The sequence below is a fragment of the Mastigoproctus giganteus genome, chromosome 2 (assembly GCF_048544385.1).
Source record: "Mastigoproctus giganteus isolate SK-2022 chromosome 2, ASM4854438v1, whole genome shotgun sequence".
Classification (NCBI taxonomy): domain Eukaryota; kingdom Metazoa; phylum Arthropoda; class Arachnida; order Uropygi; family Thelyphonidae; genus Mastigoproctus; species Mastigoproctus giganteus.
This window is the reverse complement of record NC_143576.1, coordinates 260,249,207-260,266,520: the sequence shown is the minus strand read 5'-3', so window position 1 is coordinate 260,266,520 and position 17,314 is coordinate 260,249,207. Positions and strand designations below refer to the sequence as shown.

General features: G+C 37.8%; 1 long non-coding RNA gene across 1 annotated transcript in view; it reads left to right on the top strand.

Annotated features, from left to right (window-relative positions):
- Positions 1-17,314, top strand: part of LOC150090425 (uncharacterized) — a 96,193-nt gene that overhangs the window by 43,338 nt on the left and 35,541 nt on the right. The window contains exon 3 of the long non-coding RNA XR_016546707.1: positions 4,102-4,179. This is a non-coding gene — a long non-coding RNA (uncharacterized LOC150090425). The remainder of the gene's footprint in view (positions 1-4,101; positions 4,180-17,314) is intronic.

Below are 17,314 nucleotides of genomic sequence, written 5' to 3'. Positions count from 1 at the left end.
TAATAGACAAAACAGTAATGTTAGCATCTTAAAAAAGAGAAATGTCATCCTTTTTTGTATAGATTCTTAAAGACAAATGCAATCACATGAATGCCAGATTATTTTCTTATATTTCTGTATTTAAAAATATAAATTTTTTTGGAGGGGGGGTGGATGTGCCAAATTTACAGAATATCACTGTACACAATTTTGAACAGAATGGAACTATTGGCTGAATGGAAAGAGCACTTTATTTTAGTATGAATAGCATCAGATCGAATCCCCCACTATTTATTTATATATATTTTTTGTTGATTTTGTAATAACTAATTTGCATATAATTAATTATGGCCATACTACCTGCAACTGGTGAATCAAGGGGTTATATGAAGTGTCAAATCTTGTGTGTGTGTGTGAGAGAGAGAGAGAGATATGGCACAATACTGGATACAGTAGAAAAGGTTTCAGAATATCTGAGAAAACCATGTAATGCTTCTCATTATGTGGAATTTTGAAACTGATACTAACGAAGAAGACCGGCCTTTATCACAATGGATTTGCAAAATGAATTGTGGATTTAAATCGGTGCGATTTAACTGAAACCTATGCAGTGTGGCAATTGCAAAACGAGACTGATGCCATAAAAAAAAAAATTAATGATCAGTGTATGAGTAAACTAATCTTGTTTTATTTAAAGTAACTTCTCCCAAAATACACTGCATGCAATGATCACAAAGCAACTGGATTGACTGGTGGAAGGCTGTGATTGGTATACTGTTCAATGTTCTTGTCACAGAGCTTTGGATGGTGTCAAAATAACAGCCTTTCAATGGTGCCTTGAGTTTCAGAAGAAAAAAAACTGCACAGGGCTAAGTGTGATGAATATGGTGGGTGTGACAGTATGCAGACTTTTTTGCTAGCCAAAAACTCTTGATAAAGAGAGCCTTGTGGTGTGGCGCATTGTTGTGCAAGAGAAACCAACTGCCATCTTCTCCATACTGAGGCTGGACACTACAGATTCTCCACAACAAATGTTTGAAAACGTCCAGATAGCAGGCAGCAGTTACACTTTGACCCTTGAGCATGAACTCTTCATGCATAATTCCCTTGCTATTGTAGAAACTGATGAGTGGTTTTGATTTTTCACCTTTCTTGACAAACTTTTTTGGCTTTGGGAGAGTTTGCCAACTTCTACTCCACACTTTATTGCTTTGTTGTGGGGTTGAACTGAAAATACCACATCTTGCCACCTGTAATGATTGAATTCAGGAAGTTGAGTTTGCTTTCAGTGGCCTCAGTGAGTTTTCTGCAGTGTTTAACTCATGCCTTTCACTGAACTGTCTGTTAAAGAAAGTGGAACAAACCACACAGACCTTTTTCTTCAAAAACTGCATCATTATTTCTTGACTAGTTTCCTTAATGCACAGATCTGAAATCATTTGGGATTGCACATCGATCATTGGTAATGATTTCCTGCAGCTTTTTAATCAACTCTCGTGTCTAAACTGTTTTTGCCCGGCCAGGATGTTCGTTTTCTTCCAATGATTCCAACCACCCAGTTGAACATGAAACTTGATGTCTGCTCTTTGTTTCACTGTCCCTCCACAACACAGACACAGGAGAGATGTACAGCTCAGCTCACACTGTGTTCTGAAATAGCGGCAATGCTGCTGACCTTGACTGCGGTGCTCGAGGAACAATTACTCTTTCATTTCATGTTTACTTCTTGTAGTTGGCAGCACCAGCACTCATCTCATAACATCTTGTGTTCCAATTTCTGTACTATGTATGCCATGGTTGAATGACAACATAATCGCACTACAAATATTAACATGACAAAACTGTTAACAAAATGAAGAATCAAATGGGTGATCAGGATGGAGATATAGAGCTGAAAGGTTTAATTAGTAGTGAAGCACTTCAAGAAAAGCTAAGCAATAATACCATTTCATAAATTTAAAAAATTTGAATATGATTTGATGAAATACATGTAGTCAGAAAAAAAAAATTATATTCAGATAATATGGTATTATTAAATGTGCAATATACTATACAAATGATACTGTACATATATAAGTTTGCGTTTTAATGTATGCAATGTATATGTACACTGAGTGGGCAGAAATCATGGGGATACCTACCTAGTAACGAGTAGGTCCACCCTTTGCCCTAATAAGGGTGGTCACATGACAAGGCATTGAGTCCACTAGTTCACAAAAGCATTCCACAGGTTTCCATCCATGCTTGTTGCACCACTGTCCATAATTCCATTGCATTCTTGGGTGGAGGATCCAAAGCTCAAACAAACCTTTCCACAGCATCCCAAAGATGCTCCATGGGATTCATATCCGATGAACAGGGAGGCCTTCCATGGTGGTAAAATCTGCGGAATTCTCTTCGAAACTTATTCTAGTCACCACTGCTCTGTGGGGAGGTGCATTGTCCTGCTGGAAGAGTATATTGCCCTGTGGGTGCATGATGACCATGAAGGGATGTAAATGATCTGCAAGGATGGAAACGTGACCTGGACCATTAAGAGATGCACCTAAATGTACTGGAGTTCCCATGTGCCAGTTGAACATGCCCCAGATCATTACCGACTGTCTACATGCCTGAACAGTTCATTGTTGACGTGATAGGTGCATAGCTTCGTGAGGTTTCTGCCAAATATGCACCCTCCTATCTGCTCAAAATAACTGGAAACAGGATACATCGGACCAGGAGACCAGTCTTCAATCAAAGGTCCAGTGCTGATGTTCTTTCGCCCAGTTGAGGCGTAGAGTCCTGTGTCAGCACTGGACTCTTAGTTGTGAATTTCCCTTTGCATTTGGGAGCTTAGATGGAAAATTATGATTGTATTACTCTAATTATTGATTTCTTTGTTAGGATGGAAATGGTAAAAAAGAGAGAAAATTTCTTCTATTGGGAATGAACTTTGCCCAAATGAGGGAGAATTGTAAGAGTGTACTCTGCAGCATTGTCGCTATTTCAGAACACAGTGTGAGCTGAACTGTACATCTCTCCTGTGTCTGTGTTGTGGAGGGACAATGAAACAAACAGCAGACATCAAGTTTCATGTTCGACTGGGTGGTTGGAATCATTGGAAGAAAACGAACATCCTGGCTGGGTAAAACCAGTTTAGAGACCAGAGTTGATTAAAAAGTTGCAGGAAATCATTACCAATGATCGATGTGCAATCCCAAATGATTTCAGATCTGTGCATTAAGGAAACTATTCAAGAAATAATAATGCAGTTTTTGAAGAAAAAGGTCTGTGTGATTTGTTCCACTTTCTTTAACAGACAGTTCAGTGAAAGGCATGAGTTAAACAAGTTACGAATGGTAAATCTACAGACACAAGGTATTAATTACTTTCAAGATCGTGCTATCTCAATTCAAAATAAACCACGGAGCTTGACTAGGTCTATAAGCTACTGTTTTACTAACCCACGCTATTTCTCTGTACAATTGTTCATTGTACTCATTCGAGTCATTTTGATATGATTGAAGTGTTTAAGGCTTGAATGGATTGAGTAAGCTGAATGTGAATGGATCCTTTCTTTTGCCGAGACTACACACAAGGGGGCCATAAATTTAAGTTGAATAGGGATGATTATAGAATAGATGTGCAGAAGTTTGCCTTCAGCCAGCTGATGGTTGATTTTTGTAACAGGCTTCTATCTGTTGTGAAAGTGGATGGTTTGAATAAATTCAAGGGAGAACTAGACAGATTCTTGGAGGGTATGGAAGGGAGAAGTGTGTAGTGCATTTTTTCTTTTCTTTTTTTTTTTTTTTTTTTTTTGCATGATGTTATATAAGCTGGCTTTCTTGCATCATTTGCCACTACTACTATTCCTTTAATTTCTGTAACAACCTCCCTTCGTATGTATTTCCTAAAAATTACAGTTTACAGAAATTCAAGGCCAATGTCATCAGGTATCTTTAATTTTCTCAACCCATTCACCGTACTAACTACCATAGGTTGTGATAGCTTTTTTTGTGTTTGGGGTTTTCATATATATTTATAAAACGGTAAGGTCTGCATAGGGAGTAGTCAATGGAACAGTTTTAACATTTATAATATATATCTTTGATGTGTATAATATGAGACTGTAATTTACAGGACACTGCAGTTTCGGATGAACCAAAACCCAAAAGGGGTCGTGGAAGACCAAAGGGTAGCTTCAAGAAGACACATAAGGTTAGTGCTTTGCATGATACATGAATTTTACTGCAAAAATACATGTTTTTTTTTAAATTTTATTTATTTATTTAATTTTTGTCTAAATTTCAATTTCTGTATTCTTTCGGGGGGGGGGGAGTGTAAACACATTTTCACTGTGGCATCTGTTAACATTCCAATTTTCCACAGTTTTTCTGTTTTAAATTTCTACAATAGATGTTTTGTATTCTACATATGTCCTTGCAAAGTTTATTACCTGTTTGAACTAAACTTTTCTTTTACTTATTGAATCAACAGTGAAGTTGAGAATGTTTGTCCGATGTGTTAAATGAAATTTTTTGAGAATACGAAGCACCCTAACATATAGCAAGTGCTGGAATATGGTTGATCATGATCAATTAGCAGATCTTAAAGTATATTAAGCCATGAAGTAGCTGAGTGGTCAGTAGCGAGAGTGCAGTAGCACGCACTCTTTGAATGGACTGGGATTCAAACCCGTGACTTCTAAATATGATTAACGTTTGTATTGACGATTTATTGTAAACTCCTGACCTGGTGGTCATGCTGGAGTATAAACTAGAACATATATATATATATTTTGGTCAATTAATGTGCATAGAAATGAAAATACAATATAATTTTCTAAAGAACACCATTGCCTGAAATTTCATTAATTTCTTGACTAATTTAGTTTTTAAACTGACTTAAAATTTTTCTAATGTGTTTTTGTAATTCTGCAACCAGTGTATTTTATTTACTATAGAGATATAGTAAATATATAGTATATATATAGTAAATATAATATAGTATATTTATAATATATTATATAGTATAATATAGTAAATATAGTATATATAGTAAATATACTTGTAAAAAATTGTGATAGATTGATCACAAGAACTTATTTATTTTTAAAGTAACTTGTGTGTTGGTTAAGGTTGTCATCCATAAACAGTCCGCCTATGCTAATCTATCCATATTCCTCGTCAAAATTATTTCACCTTTAATGAGATTTTCTTGGTTCACGGTTTACAGTACTAAACAGGCACACAAACATATAACTTCCATGACCATATCTGAAAACGATATTATCGCATCCTTCGACGACGTCTCCCTATATACAAACGTGCACATCGAAGCCATACTACTGGCTCTTAAAGAACTATTAATTAAAGACGGCACTTTGACAAAACGTACTGACTTAAACATTAATGACATTTTAGAGCTCACATCACTGTTACTTTATACCAAGCAATTTAAATTTCAAAATAACATCTATGAACAAATTTTCGGCCTTCCTATGGGCCTCTGTATCTTTGCCCCTTTATCCGAAATCTACCTAAGAAAAAATACTTCAACCCTTTCCCCCAGGGATTAAATTGTTTATGAGATACGCGGACGACGTCCTTTTAATGGGCAACAAAACCACTATCGATACTTTATTTAACACATTTAATACAACACATGAGAGACTGAAATTTACCCTCGAAGTAGAAACTGTTAATAATATACAGAAAGAACACATATATGGGTAAGTTCTTACATTACTACTCACGCCATCCTCTATACATCAAAAAAGCACTTCTATACAATCAGATATATAATGCTATTAAATATAGTCACACACAAACAGACCTATCCGTAGAATTGCAATACCTCACCAAAAAATTTATCGACAGGAAATACCCGTTACAACTAATAAAAGAAACCATTACTAACCACGTGAATAAGATACACAAACCCCTTATCGCCCTCCCATACTATCAACACTATGCTAGACGACTTCAACAGGTTTTTAAGAATACAGATATCAAATTAATATTTACATCTTATAATAAATTGTTCTAAATTCAATTTGTACAAGACAACATATGAATATGGGACACGGGATTATAATAACATTATATATTTGATTAGATGTCAATCATGTGAAGCACGTTACATAGGCAGTACAACAGCAAAATTTGAGACATCAAAAATTTCTAACACACGTGCATGCTACCACTTTAATAGCTTCAAATCTGATTTATCAAGTACAGAACTAACACAACATCTTAAATCTTATAATCCTAACCCACTCATCGATTCAGCAATTACAGTAGTTACTAAATTCCAGTTATAAAATCCTTCAAAATGAAACCCTCGTCATTGGGTGGTTTAAGCACCACACATCGTTCAACATATTAAACAAAAAGATTCCAACCAACTTCTCCCTTATTTGGAATTTAACCAGTATAAAGTTTCCATGTGCACTGAAATGCGTTTCGGGAACTTAACCTGTATAGAACACACTCGTGCGCGGCTATTAGCTTTCTATCTCACTTTAATTTATTTTAATTAGACAACCATAGAATGGAAGGTGCACTTTCCTTTCTTAGGCAAATTTTTAAAGCTCATATCTTAGTAATTTTTAAATTTATAATTTCTCTAAGTTATTAGAATCTCATAACTACTATGTACGTGGTGAAACTTTCAACCAACTAAGTGGATTACTATGAGGTGAGTGCTGAAAATTAAGCTAAGCTATATCTACGATCTAGTCATTACATCACAGCACAGCACATAAGGACTCCTTAAGATATCATCTGTTACTGAAATCAAAACAGAAAATCTTGCCCTCATTCATTTTACTATCTCTCAGCCTGATACCTCAATTAGATCTCCTCTAAGGTGCTTAGTAACCAAGCTCTATAGCCCACATATTTTTGAAGCTTTTCCTCATATGGATGCCCTTTTGCAGATCTCACCAAGCAGGTTGCATGTCTTTGGATTCTTTCAAGAAGATCAATGTATTTTTTCAGGTACAGTCTTACAATTGCTTTATACCAGTGGTTTTCACTAGGGGTGCTGCGGCACCTTAGTGCGCAGCAACAACATTCCAGGGGTGCCACATAATTTGGGTTTAAGTTACTTAAACGTATTATTATGATTTAATTTATATATTTATTTCATTATAAAAAGGTGTACAGTATCTTTTTAATTTTGTGTTGATCTATAATTGATGGTTTTTTTTTTTTTTTTTTGGTTTTTTTTTATGTAAACCCCAAACACGAGATGTATTAGAACCTATATTATTTAGTACCGTACTTTGGTTGTTGGTTGAGAAGATTAAAGAAGATATTTGTTGACATTGGACTTGAACTTCTGTAGACTGTAATTTTCAGGAAATGTGTATGACGGAAGGTTGTTCCAGAAAACAGCAGTTGAATGAATAAATGAAGAAGATGAAGAGTTGGTTCTGTGAGTTTAAAGTTGGACAGTAAATGGATGTTGACTGGTGGCTGCACGAGTTTGGACTGTTTTGAAAGAGAGAACGGGAATTATAGAAGCCAATTCAGAAGAACAGTGCCCATGGAAATATCAATAGAAGAGGCATGCAGCAGAAACAGTATGTCTATGAGACAGCGAGTTGGAGAGACTTTGTTAGAGATGAATCATTAATTAACCTAACTGCCCTCTTCTGAATGGAATCAAGAAGCCTGAGAGAGGTTTTGGAGACACCAACCCAGATGTGGTAACAATATTCCATGGTAGGGCAGATTTGTGATTTATACAGAGTGAGCAGCTGTTTGGAAGAAAAGTAATACCGAGAGCGAAAGAGAAAACCAAGTTTTTTAGATGCAGAGAAAGCAATATTTGTAATGTGCTTGTGCCAAGAGAGATTGGAAGTCAGGGTAATTCCCAAAAGAGATATATCATTTTGCCTAGAAATCGGAGTATCATCAAAGATAAGCATAGGAGCAGATGAATCCTTTTTGTGAGATATAAGACAAGACTGAGTTTTAGAAGGTTTGAATGAAATCAACTAAGTTGTCTTTGTCCCACTGGAGAATTACCTGAAGATCGGCATTTAGGGAATTGGTAGCAGATTTTCGAGAAGTTGAAGCTGATTGAGCAGGGCAATCAGCTTCAACTTTCCACTTTCCATTTTCCTCAAAATGGAAAGTGGAATGCAATGTGCTATCATCGGCAAAACTATGGATAGGATTTCCAGTCAATGGAAGAAGGTCAATAATATACAAGAGGAAAAGAGTGGGGGAAAGAACTGAACCTTGGGGGACAGCGGTATTAGTGGAGAAGTTAGAAGACAGAGAGCCATCTACCATCACCCTCAGTGAGCAATCAGAGAGAAAACTGGATAACCAATTACAAAAAACAGTTGGTAAACCATAAGATGGAAGCTTGTTTAGAAGACCTTTATGCCAAACACGATCAAAAGCCTTTGAGATGTCAAGAGCAACTACGTGTGTTTCACCGAACTTTTCCATTGAATTAGTCCATAAATGGGTAACATAAGCCAGAATATCACCAGTGGATCGACAGTGACAGAACCCATACTGGCGATCGTTGATCAGACAGAAGGTTTCTAGGTAGTTTAAGAGTTGGCGGTTAATTTATTTCACCATTACTTTAGAAAGAGTAGAAGTAATTGCAATGGGACGATAATTGGATAGGAGGGATTTGTCACCCTTTTTAGCAACTGGCTGGATATGAGCAAATTTCCAAGCAGAAGGAAAAACACCTTTGGAATAAGAAAGTGAAAAAAGGCGACAAAGAATAGGAGTAAGTTCAGGAGCACAGGTTTTGAGAACAAGTGGAGAAATACCATCGGGACCTGGAGCTTTCTTAGCATCAAGATTCGTCAGAAGGATTTTGACGGAAGACCACAGGAGGCATTAAATGGAGCGTGTTGGGAAAGGTTGGAGGTGTTTTACCAAGATCATTAATACATGAGTTGGAAGAAAAATGGGATGCTAGCAGGTCAGCCTTATCCTTGGCTGAAGTGATAACAGAGCCACCTGGTTTGGAAAGAGGTGGGAGCAGTGATGGGCAAAAGTTGCGGCCAATAGCTTTGGCAAGAGACCAGAATGCTCGGCTACCATTAGGGCAAAAAAGAAAGTTTTCTACTCTTAATCTTTTCAAACTAGTTTGGACTGATTAATAACTGCTTTACAATTGTTGCGAGCTTTGGTGTAGGCAAAAAATGAAACTGAACAATTAGAAACAAGCCAATTACGATTGCAACATTCTTCTCCTCAACGGTCTTAGCATATTTATTGGAAAACCAAGGTTTAGATAAAGGATGAGATTTTAAAGTGCAGTGTGGGATAAAGGGTCCCATTCCTGCAAGAATAATTTCACTGACACGATCCGAGCAAACATTGACATCAGAAGTTTTGAAACAGTAATGCGACCAAGGAAAAGAAGAAAAGAAATCTCGCAGGTCATCATTTTGCATTCTTGTAATGCCAAACAATACGAGGTTGGGAATAGCCATGAGATAAAGGCTCCATTGTAGAAGAGACAATCACCAAGTATTAATCTGAAGTGCCTAAAGGACCTCTCACTTCGATCGTGTACTTAGAAGGGTTGTCTGTGAGAAAAAGATCAAGCGTGTTTGCTGTATGGTTAGGATTATCCGGTATTCTTGTAGGTAAATGAACAGTCTGTGCAAGGTCATTAGTAATTTGAAAAGCCTCAGCATCTCGACCAGTTGGGTCGGTGTGGGTAGAAAACGGAAGCCAGCTGGAGTTGTGAACATTAAAAACACCAAGGAAAATTACCTCACTGTTAGGAAAGTTGGACTGGAGAAAGTCAAGTTGGAAAGCGAGGAAGTCAAAGAGCTCTAAGTGATTAGTGGAGTTGGGAGAATGGTAGAGACAACAGATGAATTTGACACAATGAGGTAGAGAGATTTTAAGCCAGAGAAGATCAAAGAGAGGAGAGTCCAAATTGCCAAGTCTCTGACAGGGAATATCAGAATGGACATATGCACAAGTACCATCTTTGAATCGAAAGGAATCATACAGCGAATAATTTGAGCAACTGAGATGAGCAGTAGTTGAATCAACCGATAATTGAGATTCTGTCAGAAAAAGTACATGGGGTTTGGCAGATTGCAAGTGGAAATGGACATCGTTGAGATTAGAATTGAGACCATGTATATTTGTGAAATGAATTAGGAAGTGTTTGGGAGGTTTAGATATTTTCGCAGATAAGCTTGCTCTATTAGTTTGACAATTAATGGTGTATTCAATAGTAAGAAAAAGTGGGTGTGACATGCTGTATGAAGTAATGAAATTTTTGGATATGGCGTACACATGGTAAGAATACATCCAGATTCTTGACATAACGTGGCCTCGACAATGCTCCCCGCATACACACTACTTGGACTCCCTCCAGTCACTATCTGGCAGAATAGAGGTAGCAAGATTATACACTAGCTGATCCGGAAGTCTCCTAGAGAGTTACCAATAGGTTCGGTCCGGTGTACTAAGTAGCGGCCGGCCTGCGAACACCGCTTTAGTGCTATACTCTCAAAATGTAAGGAATATTGGATCTCGCCACGATGTTCATCGTGGCGAGATCCTTTTCAGGTTATGAAAAGTCATCAATATGATTGATGACTTTTCATAACCTGAAAAGTCATCAATCATAGTGCATGATGGAAGAGATGGGGAAGGGTTTACTTAGTATACCTCTATACAAAGAATAAAATTATATACTGTATATGTATAATTTGCAATCAGAAATATAATTTTTATAATTATATTATTGTAATAAATAACATATAACATATATATTTTTTAATTATATATATATTGAGAAAATTGATTAAGGGTGCTGTTATTAAAAAAAGGTTGAAACCACTGCCTTATACATGTTCGTGTCAGACGGCACTTGGGATTTCTCCCATCTCCACTTTATACAGTGGGATTATGACCAATTGCCCCCTGCCCCTCAATCACTACAAACCAATGTTTGATAAATCATTGAGCTTAGACAGGCAGCAAGGCAGGACACCAGTTCATTTTGCAGAAAATCTAGATAAATGGGTCCTGTAAGACGATTTTGTAACACAACAGGCCCAATAAATTGATTGTCAATGATACTGTCCCACGTGTTTACAGAGAAGCAATATTGAATATTGTTTCTACAGTAACATGTGAATTTTCGTCTCACCACCTATGAGAGTTATGGGTGTTGTTGGTACCATCATGGGTGAAAGTAGCTTCAATCGCCGAACAGTATTAATGGAATTAATTGGTGACTAGCATTTGCTGACCGACAAAATTCCAATCCCTGGGCATCTTCTCCTGTTTGAAGGTGTTGCACCTGCTGTATGTGAAATGGATGCAAGATATAATGTTCACCATAATCTTGTCTGTGGAACACTGATACATGTAGAAATTCTTCATGTGCTAATAGCAGGACTGCACTCTATAACGACTGAAGAATGTGTTCTATTTCATCCACATTTTGTTCATTTGCACATTCAGAAGAAATATGAGTGCTGTAAACTGGTGTTGTAAACACTAGTAAATGCTCTTGAATTCTGTATTCTGCAGTTAGGAAACAGTTGAACAAACAGCTGTATCTCCTTATCCATTGAGAATTAAACATACGTTTATATGAACTTTTTTATCAGAATAATCAATACTATAACCTCCCAAAATATTTACTATTCCTCCTGAATCTCCCTTATATAGTATTCTTACACTGTATATACTACCTTTACATTTTATCCATTTCCTTGTGTGCTGTATAGAAACTGATTCATGGGAATTTGTGTACCTCTCACTCACTGTGCGAGCCGCCATTCATCAGGCATAAAGTAATAGACAGGAGTCAGCTAAACAAACCGTTTAGCAATTTGGAAAGCGTTCTCATAGATTTGGCATAATTGGTTAGGTGACAATTTAGCTATATGTTATTCCCCCCCCCCCATTTCATAGTTTATTCAGCACTTGTTTGCTGTAGCACTCAACTTTAGCAAGCAAGTGATATGGTCCCCTAGAAACTGCTTTCCCAAAATACCTCTATTCACTCCAAATGCCTTGAGAGGGATTATCCATTAGCAGCTGTTTAGGTGTCTGAGCCAATCAAAAAATAAACTAATGCTCTTCAATCTGATTTTCCAATGAACTGTAGTGCATTCCTTCAAAGGTATGTTCTTTAATTTCGGTATTTATTAATGACTTTTAGTTGATACTGCAGTTAACAAGAAAGCAGCTAAATTGCCAGCCAAACTGAAAATGCTGCATTTCGAATTTATGACAAGGAGAAAATGTCTGTTGTTTGCCAAAAATTTATTTTTGCTCATCTTGGTTTATTTTCTGTAGTTGTTTTATACCAGCAAGAGTTTCCTTTGACCACAGCTATAAAATGCTATAGTCATTCAATGCTATAGGGGGAAATATATTGAAGTAGCTAGTGTGCAGTCACATGTACCATTTTTTGAATACATTTTAGCATCCTCACACCTTGTGGTATTATAGGAGAGGGAGTGCCTGCTCGGGGTTCATGTGATGTGCATTTTGAGAGCAGTAGCACCACTGATCAAAATGATGTTTTCAGTTCAGTTTTGGTTTCCAGTCACTTCTGGTTTATGTGTTGTTTTGAGTGCTTTATGTCTGCAAGATTGATTTCAACTTACCATATACACTGCTGCCATTTTATTAGGTACACCTACCTAGTAGCATGTTGAGCCTCCTTTAGCCTTCAAAACAGCCTGAACAAGATTCTGAAAACGTACAGGAATGGAGTACCATGCAGACATGAGTGTGTCGCGCAGTTCCTTAAGATTCGGCGGAGGTGTATGCTTGCGGCAAATAGCCCTTTCCAGCTCATCCCTAAGATGTTCAGTAGGATTGAGATCCGGAGACTGAGCGGGACTGCAACAAAGAAAAGTCGTTGTGTTCCTGGAACCATTCGATAGTGATTCCTGCTTTGTGCACTGGTGCATTATCCTGCTGGAAGTAACCATGTGACTGAGGATAAACTGTCAACATGATTGGGTGCATTTGGTCAGCAACAATGTTTAGGTACGATGTGATATTAAGACGTGAATCTACGGGTATCAATGGACCCAATGTGTCCCAAGGAAACATTTCCCCACATCATAACACTGCCCCTCCATCTTGCACAGTAGTTGTCAGGCATGACGGGGCCATGGAGTCATGTTGTTTTCGCCAAATTCTGAGCCTTCCATCAACATGATGCACCAGGAACTTCGACTCGTCAGACCAAGCAACTGCTTTCCAATCCTCGATAGTCCAGTGTTGGTGTTGCTATGCCCACAGGAGGCGTGCTCTCTTGTTCTTAATTGATAACAAACGTATGCGATGTGGCTGTCAGCTGTTGTAGCCCATGTGCGACTAGCCGTCCATTGTGATATTTTGTTCTGCTTACGAAGGTTGTATTCTGATGTGATGTGTGACATTGTGGCCCGTCTGTTTGCTTGCACAATTCTAGCCATCCTCCTCTGACCGCTCTCATCAACACCAGTGGGAGTGGCTCCAGCCAGGATGTCGTCGCACCCAGGAAAAACCCACACACCTAGAAAAGGACCAAGCCCCACCAACGAGTCATCATCAGACTGCACTGCAAATTGCCGCTATGGTGAACTGGGCAGGGCTCCCTTGCCCACCCCACTTTCTCTCCCTATCCCTGGTGGGGTGAGGGGAAGGACTTTCTGCCCCCCCACCCCACCCCCTCATTTCCCTCTGGTGGGGCAAGGACATGCCCCACTGATATACCTGGGGTCGCCTTCCCTATTGACCCCATACTTCTGTCTTTTCCCCCCAGCCTTCCATCTCTCCCCCTACTCTACCTATATCGCCAGCGAAAAGCGAATGCCCCACACAACGTAAAAATTTTAAATGCCAAACTCGACACACTTGCAACCTCTTTCGGCCTAATTAAATTCAAGCGTTTATCCCTCCCCCCCCCTTTTTTTTTTTTTTTTTTTTTAATATATATATATAGGTCCTAGCCACTGAAATCTCAGGAAATTAGGTGGCAGGACCTGCCAGAGTACTTATCTAAAAATACTGGTGTACCTGGTCTGCCTCCACGGGGCTAAGTGTGGGCAACGTTGGGCCTCAGTAGGGGTCCAGCGGCTAAATGGCCAGATGAACAACGGTACAGAACACAACACATGAACAATTCCCACACACTTTTAAATCTCTGGCCTTCCCAGTGAACTGGTACACCCACAATGAAAGCAACGCGGAGATGGGGGAAACCCCTGGTGCCGTTAGACACTAAATACACTTTACACTTTACTTTCTCATCAACATGCGATTTTCTTACACAGGAGTGCCGTTGAGAGGATGTTTTCTGTTCGTTTCACCATTCTCGATATACCCTTGAAACTTTGGCGTGGGAAAAGTTCAGGAGAACTGCCGTTTCAGAGGTGCTTTGTCCAGCACGTCTTGCACCTAATTCCATGCCACATTTGAAGTCCATTAGATCACTCCTTTTCCCCATTCTTGCTACGGTTTGTACGTTTAACTGATACTAGAAAGGTTGTTCTGCTGCATTTATATCCACAACTGTTGTCGTGACTTGCAGTGTTGTGGGACAAACCATTTGTGTGCACACCAGGGGGGGTGTGCCTAATAAAGTGACAGCACAGTGTAGGTAGTTTCAACCTCACTTTATATATATATATATATATATAAACAGCCTAAAAGTGGTCAGGTGAGTTAATAAGGGCTAATAATGTGAAGGAGGAAAACCATCAGAAAGACTTGTCATTAGAAACTAAATTATACATTCTGAAAATACTTGACTGCAAGAGTGCCAAACTATGGTGGACCACACTAGATCAAACACATTTGATCTAGTGTGGTCCACCATCAGAGCTAATAGAGAATAAAGAAAAATCTTCGAATGTGGGAATGTAGCAACTCTGCCTAAGTGCAATGAAATTAAATCGATTTAGATATTGTCATGATTGAGATGGGAAGATTGTTAAATCTGTTTATAGAGGAAATATGCAACGTAGAATTCCCCAGAGAAGGCAATTAGTTTGTATGGAGGTTTGAAGAAAAATTTGATGGAAGAATACAGTGCTGAACCTTTGAATGCCAGTAATTCTTGCTCATCTTCGGGCTCTTGCACCACATTTAGTGGTTTTGAGCAGTCAGAAAATGAACAGTATCAGTATCACAAGCTGTTGTTGTTGTAAATAATGTAATATAATATATAAAGTTCCATATTAGTAAAATAATAAGAGGAGTTTACCTCAGTATAGTACGTAGAATACTTCCGTATGATACCCTCCAGAAATTAAAACGGAAAAAACCAAAAATACCGACAACTTACCGGTACATTAGAGTAAAATATAAATAATTAAATAATCAATTTAACACAATTCAAATCAATTTAAAACAATTAAAAATCAAATTAACGCAATCTAATGATTCTTTTAATTGCGTTAATTTGATTTTTAATTGTTTTAAATTGATTTGAATTGTGTTAAATTGATTATTTAATTATTTATATTTTACTCTAATGTACCGGTAAGTTGTCGGTTTTTTTGGTTTTTTCCATTTTAATTTCTGGAGGGTATCATACGGAAGTATTCTATGTACTACATTGAGGTAAACTCCTCTTATCATTTTACTAATATTATTATCAACGTAGAACATATTGAGTAGTACAGCTCTGATTCATACTATCTAATAAAGTTCCATAATAGTTTAGTTTATGTGTATTTGCCTTGTAGTGCAAGGAAGCCACAGGCTTTTGCTGTGCAAAAAAAAAAAAAAAAAAAAAAGGTAGTAAGAAAATGCAAATTATATGCTTCCCTCCTCACACAGGTAACTGGATTTATTCAAACTGCCAGCCTCAACCCCTGTAATTTGAATTTCCCTAGTTCTGAAATTCCACCTTCATTCATTTTACTAATCCCTTTCAGAGCAATCAGATCACCTCTGAGGGGGACCCTTTCAAGAAACTCAATATCGTTTTTCAGATGAGGTCTCCATTCTTGAACACTATTCCAAATGTGGTCTTAGAAGTGCCTTATACAGTGGGATCATTGATAGAACACCATGGGCTTTCCTGGCTGCTTGTTTATACCGTTCAGAAAACCTGTCTGCCTGTATTGTAACTCCCAGATCCCTTTTCTCCTCCTCCACTGTTTTTAATTCATCCCCACCAGGTGTGTAATTTATTTGTGGATTGCTATTTTCCTAGTCTAAGACCTTGCATTTAGCAGCAGAGAAGTGGTAGCATTAAAACATAACTGCCACTTCTCTGACCATCTTTGAAGTCTGTTCGGGTCATCCTGAAGGAGCGCTGCTTGGCACAGATCATTAATGATTCCACCAGTCTTTGCTGTCTGCACATTTTGACATCACCTTCAATCCCTTTATCGATGTTGTTTAGGAAAATGAGAAAACAACAATGGTCCAAGAACCCATCCTTGAGGAACACCACTCCTGATGTTACACCAATATGAAGAATATCCATTAATCACAACCCTCTGCCTTGCAGCCACCCAGCAATCTATCTTATAATCTTACCAGTAATCCCAACCTGTTGAAGCTTATACAGTAACCTCTCATGAGGGGCCAAGTCAATTGCTTTGCAAAAATCCAAATAAACTATGTTGAAATTGGTCCCTAAATCCAGCTCATGAGTAACTCTGTCAAAATAGCCTATTAAGTTAGTTAAGCATGATTTACCCTTTACAAAGCCATGTTGTGTCTCTTTCAGAATGCTGTATCTATCTAAATGTCCCTGGATTGCAGTCTTAATCACTGCCTCTGTGATTTTTCCTACCACTGAAATCAGACTAACCAGTCTGTAATTAGAACTGCTATTATGTATTGGCAGTTCTCCAATTCAAAGGAATCTCCTGAGTCCAAAGATGCCTTCATAATTAATCTCAATGATTCAATACACTTCCTCACACTCTCCCTCAAAACTACAAAGTATATGCCATCAACTCCAGGAGCCTTACTTGCCTTTATGCCCAAAAGTTTTTCTAATAAATACAGTGAAACTTCCCTTTAACGGACAGCCATGGGGAACGAGAATGTGTCCGTTAGAGAGAGGTGTCCGCTAACAAGAAGTCTGAGGGAGAAAAAAAAAAAAAAAAAAAAGAAAGAAAAAAAAATCGTTAAACGTTTAATATAAAATTAAATTAAATTATATACAGATTTTGCACAATATTTTTGTAAATAATATACATACAATTGTGCTATGCATATTATGACTTTATCTTAAGAAAAATACATACAGTAATCACTTATTTTCTTCTGCACCTTCTTCCGGCTGATAATTTTGTTTTCAACATTTGTTTGGAGTGAAGAAACCATCGAAAGTCCTTCAGTATCTTCTTCAGCGGCGAAAAACA